This window comes from Pinus tabuliformis, chromosome 4_1 (genome assembly GCF_031772625.1).
Source record: "Pinus tabuliformis cultivar Carrire ecotype Pingquan chromosome 4_1, CPIR1, whole genome shotgun sequence".
NCBI classification, from domain to species: domain Eukaryota; kingdom Viridiplantae; phylum Streptophyta; class Pinopsida; order Pinales; family Pinaceae; genus Pinus; species Pinus tabuliformis.
Genome location: NC_142303.1, coordinates 987,567,830 through 987,574,832, shown reverse-complemented (window position 1 = coordinate 987,574,832; position 7,003 = coordinate 987,567,830). Strand labels below are relative to the sequence as shown.

The window sequence follows — 7,003 nt, the reverse complement described above, 5'->3', positions numbered from 1 at the left end:
TGGCTCACAAAGGATTGAGCAGATTATGAACGTACTGGCTCTGATACCATGTTAAACACACATGGACAGTAAAACAATGTGAAAGATAAATCAGTGAGTGCATATTTTTATTAACATCAGATATACATTTATAGTACAATGTGTGACTCTTGGGTTTCAGATCCCAAGGTCTCTTGGACTGCTTAGTCTTTTCGGCTTCCACACTAACCCTTTAGGATTAGGTGTCCAACAACTGTCTTTCTAGCTCCTGCCTTTGTGAGCTAGTGGATGTTCCTCCTACTGGAAAAGTTTGTTGGCTCTCTACTCTTTCTTCCCTCTAACTATCTGTAGTTTCTTCAGCAAATTCCTCCTCTGAAAGGGGATTTAGTCTTTGTCTTTTTGTTCTAGGCGGTCCTGAAGATTCACTGGCAGGGGTAATTGTTTCCCTGTCTCTTTTTTTTGTTTCTTTCCTCATTTAGAGCAGTTTGCAGAACTAGAGGCTCTCCCATATTGATCTGAGTGGGAGGAGTATGTATTTGAGCCTGTTCTTTGGAAGTCTCAGGCTACTTAGACATTGTAGAATGTTCTGTGGTTTGAAAGCTGGTCTCTAATTCCTTGCCCTTTAATGTCCCTATCGTTGGTGTGCTTGTTTCCTGTGAAGGTTGCTAAGAGGTTCTAGCACCGAAGGCACCAATTCCTGATCTTAGAGATAACTCAAATGGTACCTGCCTAAAAGAATCCAGGTCAAGCGTTTTCTCAATATCTCTCATAACATTCTCAATATTGACTTGTTCACTATCATGTTATACCAGGGTCCCTTCCCTCAATTCATCCATATTTGCAAATTGTTCAATCTCTGGAATCCTATGGTGAATAGTGACAACCTGTTTTTCATTCTCCTATCACAAATTAAACTATTAGGGTCATACCACCTCCAACCAAAACTTTTGTGCAACTTAAGACGATCTTCTAGAATTATCTCTGCTTCTTTCCATGCTTCCGTATCATTGCAGACAAAAGGGCCTAACTGATTTTTTATTCTGAGTTGAGCTTTCTTTTTGGCTTTGTAAAAATGAACCATGTCTGTATGTATCATTTGTTTGAAATACTCCAATGCAAATAGTCTCATTGGAACGTATTTGGGTAACTTGAAAGGGCAGAGCTCACATCCATATATCCAGATCTCTGTATGGTTCTTGTATAGGTACCAATCACCTACTCTGTATTGCTTGGAGAGCTGTAGGATTTTATTGATGTCACCACTAACTCTAGGAGGGGAAACCCCTGTCAATAGAGTGTGTTATCACAAAATCAAGCACTGAAGGGCTGCTGATCAGGTAGACTCTGTGCAACTATTTCAAACCAGACTTTTGACTAAGGCTTAGCCTCCTTAGCCTGAGAGGGCTCTCTCAAAAGGTTATTGATTTTGACTATTGATGAGATGGCTAACTCTTGCAAAGTAAATTTAACAAATATGTTGGCTGGACAGACATTACAAAGACTTCCATTGGGCTTATGGAGTTAATCATCCTTCAGTAAACTATAACACTACTCATTCATAGAAGTCAGGGCATGTAATGTTTAAATACTCAAAACACATCTCATAGAAACCTCAGCTTATAAATACACACAGGAAATCAGAGCAGCAAAGTGAATTCTGAGTGATTGTGTATCCATACAACTGTAAAAACATAAAAGATAAAACAAAACCACATATCTTGAGCATTTGAAACACTGTATGAATCCTCAGAAGAAAAGAAGTCACTTGTATTACTGAAAATGAGTTTGTACACAAGCCAAAATAACACTCTGTTTTCTCAAAAATCCAACCCTCATTACATAAAAGTTTCATCTATATATAGAAACATTATTCTAACCACTTCGAGCTTCCTCCTCCAGCATGAGGGGAGCTTGATGTGACACCTATCTGCTTTACAACAAACTATTAAATACAATTAATGCTAAGTGGAGTTCTAAAGAGTTCTACTTTGATTATAACTCTAACACTATCTTCTTCGTAGAAAGATTCCTTCCTGTTCTTTGACACCTGGACTCTTTGCAGTTTGGCTGAGATGGCTGAGATGAGCGTTTAAAGCTCCATATTGGCCTCGGATGCTGAATACTTTAATCTGCTCAGTGATGCTAGGTGATATCCCCTGTTTTCCGGTTCTGGTCCCCCATCACTTCGAATATGCAGCAGCATGTCTTTTTAGTCCCTTTAATAACCCAAAAATATAGAACACCGCCATGATGTGCTGGTCACCTTTTTTCATGTGTGAAGACAACACCTTTCGAAAAGATTTTGCTGATTTTTCAATCATAATTGATTAGCTCAACTGAAACATGCAGCTACAGCAGTTTCGTAGCGCGCTACGAAACTGCTGTGTAATTTCAAAAACACAGTCTTCCAGCATCAGTTATACAGCATGACTTTATGTTGAGATATGTTAAAACAACAAGACCTGAAATTGTATTCATTTATGCCACAGTCACCGGACAGCCTACATAAACAATGCTTGAATCTGCGATTTTAATAAGTCTGCAGCTCCTTCAAATTTGTAGGCTCAGCCATAGGTTTGATATCTGCGTTCTTTATACAATTGCTCTAAACCTGGTTGAAGCCTTGTAGTTAATGCAATGCTTGCAAAAGCAAAACCACTGAACACCAATAGGACTGTAACTTTTACTGCTGGTATGCTTAGTACAGGTGCATGGATATTCTTCTCTGTCACAATACTTGGAGCTGGATTATCTCAGACTTCTCAACAAGAGCCTGTAAATAGTTGAGCACACCATAGACATTCCACACCTCATCACATTCCCGCAGAAAAGCTAGTTCTTGATCAGTCTTCTGTGTTAGTAGAAAACAAAGGGAAAATATCTGTCACAGGCATTTCTGCTTTTTTCACCAACTCTCCTCAATTTGACAAGCTAAACTCTGTGCCTTTTCCACTTTTATCAAGAAGGTATTCAAAGATTTCAAATTATTTCACCATTGTATTGAACTTCACTTCTTGAGCAGAGACTTGAACAGAAAAACTCAAATCTTCAATATTAGCTTCTAAATAGATTTCCTCTTCATCCAAGGAGCCAGTCTCCCGTTGCAAGCATTCAGCCCTTGAACTTTCCAGGTGTGACACAAGATTGGATACAGAGTTGACCATTAAAACATCCAATTCTCTAGGAAGTGGACACTCCCCCGCGCAAACATCATGGCAATCATTTTTGAGACACTGAATGTGATCTTCCCCGCCAGCAAATTTGAAATATTCTGGCATGTCAGCTATAGTTACATAACTGAAAACAGGCCAACTTGATTTCAGAAAGAATGAGAGTATAAATTACTAGTAGAGAAAATTGTAAGTGTAGCCAGTTGCGATGAGTGAAATAACTCCAATGATCAATGTAGGCAGCAGTGTTACATTCAGAAGTAAACCCTGCCCCAGGTAACCTGCTAATGTTATTGTACCATCTGCAAGCACTCGAGCCAATGTTCCAGCTTCTGTGGACAACAAACCACCGTTGTAGGTCCCTCGTGCTAACCTTGAGGACATGACCTTTGATAATAAGGAAAGGTTCACACCTTCAAGAACTTCTGCAGATACAAATGTGATAAATGCTCCACTCACATACTGTGCAACTGAGTAGGGGAATATTACATTGAAGCTTAGCAGGATACCAATGCATGTAAACACTTCAGCAGCAAATAAAATTTGCCTGTCCTCAAACATGTTTGCTGATATAGTTGCCAACAACAACATTGACTGGTAAAAGTGTTAATCCAAGCAATGCAAGGAATATTGCAACTGAGCTGGTAGTCCAATTGAAGTAGTATGCTGTGACAACACTCGACTCAGAAAGCAATATCTCCATTGCATACTTGAGCATAAAATATATCAAAACTTGCACCTTTACAGGTGGCGTGACTAATTTATATGCCTCAACAATTGAACTTGCAGGTTTTCGACTGTCTTCTGAAGACTCTACACTGTCATCAATTTCTAGCTCAGCCTCCTCATCTATAAATTTTCCGAAGTCTGTGAGCTTAAAAGAAGAGGTTGGGTCAACCCATCCTTAACAGCATCTTCCTCTGCTTGTCCTCCACTGCTAGCCTCGCCAGTGTGATCTTCTTCATCCTCGTGGGAAGGTTCTTTAAATGATATCCAAAGCCACAAAAGATATACAAACCATGCTGCTGCCATTACCCAGCCAGGCAGTGTATTTTCATTAAGAGTAATTCCAAAAAATGACTTATTAATCTGGAGGATTCCAGCAAAAGCAGGTCCAGCAGTCATTCCTAGTGCACTGGCACTTACAAATGCAGCAGAGGCCTTTAAGCGTGTTTTCAATGGTACACAGTCGCTGATGTAGCGTCTGTTGACGGCTCTTGCAGAACCACCCGTTGCTGTCGAGAAGGTATGAGCACCGATCCAGAGGCAAGGGTGGATGCAGCAGTAATAGCACCAAACACAGAATAAGTCAAACTCCACAAACCGCTATTAGTAGGACCCGCATGCAAACTCCTTGTACCAATCTCAACAATATAATCTGAGAGAAAGTTTATATGAAATGTTATGTTGAGCTGCCCATCTTTTGGATTCTGCAAAGAATTTTGTAGCTCACTTGGCTGGATGCGCAAGTGCTTCTTCCAAGAAAAGAGTGCTCCATATAGACCTAATGAAACAGAATTTGCTGGGGTACCAGAAACCTCATAAGCTGTAGCCCCTTTGATGCCAACAGAGCCTGCAACCAGCGTCTGACGAACCAATAAGCAATGCCCGCTTCCAGATTTATCTGATTCAGGAGCGCGGACATGAACATTGAAGCGACCTCCATTGACAAGAGCTTCGGCAAGGCATTTGAGTCCTGGACGCGGAATTGAACGCACAATCTGGATCCACAGCATTACTATGTTTCTCCAGAAGTGCCCTAAACTCTTCCTCGAGGCAATCCATAGCCTGATGGTGAATATTTTCCAAGCGCTGCAGAACCATCAAATCCTTCACATCATCCGGTAACTGGCTGAGCCCATTAACTAAACTCTGAATGTCATCAACTGCCCGTAGGTATGAATAAACTTGTTCCAATTTGAACCTTCCCCAGCAAACTCGAACCCTGAACCTTCCCATTTCCTGATCATATCCTCCAAAGAACTCCGTTCCTCTTCCAGGTTTACAGGCAAGGCAAATTCATCATTTTTCCCATTGTTTGTCCCATCAATACGGGGAAACCGGCCATCCAACTTAGAAAAAACACGGTGCATATCATCGGCTAGGGTTTCGGTTTCATTTCCAGTAGGCACAATCCAACCCCTAGGGCCCCAAACTCTGAACTGATATGATGCCAAGCACATCTGCACACATATTACAAACCAGAATGCCAACCATATGCGCGGGAATTTCATATTAGGACCCATTTCTAACTCAACAACTGCAACATGTGCCAATACCAAGACACCTAACGACCTAATGATAAGGATAAGCGGTCGAATTGACAGGCAAAGGGTATAAGCTGATGACTTGATAATGGATTTTGAGGGATATGACAACTGTGTAAGATTGGCTATGGATTAGGACAAATCCCCGATTTCGTAGCGTAGCCAGTGCAAAGTCGGTGTTTTTCGCTACGAAATCGCTAAAACAGGTTGCGCTGCGAAACTGCTAAAGGATTTATGCGCTGCGAAAACACTTTGTCCTTAAGCTAGTCTGAGCAATTTTGGCAACAGAATTTTCAGTGATAACAGAGTGGTTGCAGGATGAACAAGTTGGTCAATAAACTCATTGTATGAGTAAGGGGACTCATAGGATGCATGGAAGATGGGACTCCAAAAGGTAACAGACCTTGGATTGCGTTTATTGTCAAGTTTCTTCACAGGGAAAGGGAAGTTCTCTGACTGATAATACAACATAAGATGATAAATGAAAGTGGTGTATTTAAAAACTCCTTCATTTTCGAGTCTCAGGAATTGGTCGTGAATTTTGTTGGAAATATAGGAGGCATAATCATACTTAATAGCAGGGGGTTGTCCAGGAGTAAAAATTGGCAAAAACACTAGGGTCACATCATCAACATACTCACCGATGTTGAATCCCATGATTAAGGATATCATACCAACAATGAGCTTTCCTATGTCTATGAAGAAAGTCTACAGATAGGGAGGTGGGCCTTTAGGCTGATGTTTAGGATCCATGAAAATCTCACAGATGTGAGTCAGTTCTGACTGAGACAATTGGGTAGATTTCTCAAGTAAATATCCCCTAGAAAGGGGAGTGAGAGCTTGTTCAGGGGAAAATTGCAACATTTCATTAATGGATGCAGCTGTTATAGGGAAAAGGACTATTTGACTTGGGGGCATAACAGCTCTGAGCTTAGGGTCATAGTTTGCCTAGCATTGATGAATCAGATCAAGGAAAATATGGACTGAGGAGAGAAAATACCTGGGAAGGTTTGATTCCCATAGTCCCAGGATATCTGAGCCATTTAGGTATTGGTCTCTGGCTTGGCAAAATATTTTCAAGTGGTTTTTGTCAGTGGATAAGTCTCTTATCTGAAAGTCTTTATCTGCAAGAGGCAGATAGTCCAAGTCTTTATGAGGGGCATTCATGGGTGCAACAGACATAGCCACATGGGTTTCCATTTCTAGTTCTTGTGGATTCAGAAAGTAATTTGGGTTTTTGATGAAAAATGGGTGAATTAACTGATTTGGGAACTTATATTGGCAAAACAAAAACGGGCGGGTTTTGACTGAGAGCCAGCGATTCCATAGGTTTTGCGACGCGTGGCAGGGTACTGTGCAGAAACCAATTTGCAATCGCGCGCTAACGTGCAGTCACAAAGTGGCGTGCAATATTTCTAATAGTCGTTGGATGATGGAGACGCGATCGGATAGCTGACGGGGGCGCAATACGGCGGGGTTTAACATGTGCGGGCCCGACCCAATTAAAAACTATTTAATCGTATCAGGAGTGATATGATTGGTTGGGGAGGGCTCTTAATTAACCATGAGGTTTAATTATTCCCATTT

General features: G+C 41.1%; 1 pseudogene; it reads right to left on the bottom strand.

Annotated features, from left to right (window-relative positions):
- Positions 1-3,290: 3,290 nt before the first annotated feature.
- Positions 3,291-4,885, bottom strand: LOC149179452 (SPX domain-containing membrane protein At4g22990 pseudogene; annotated as a pseudogene).
- Positions 4,886-7,003: the final 2,118 nt, after the last annotated feature.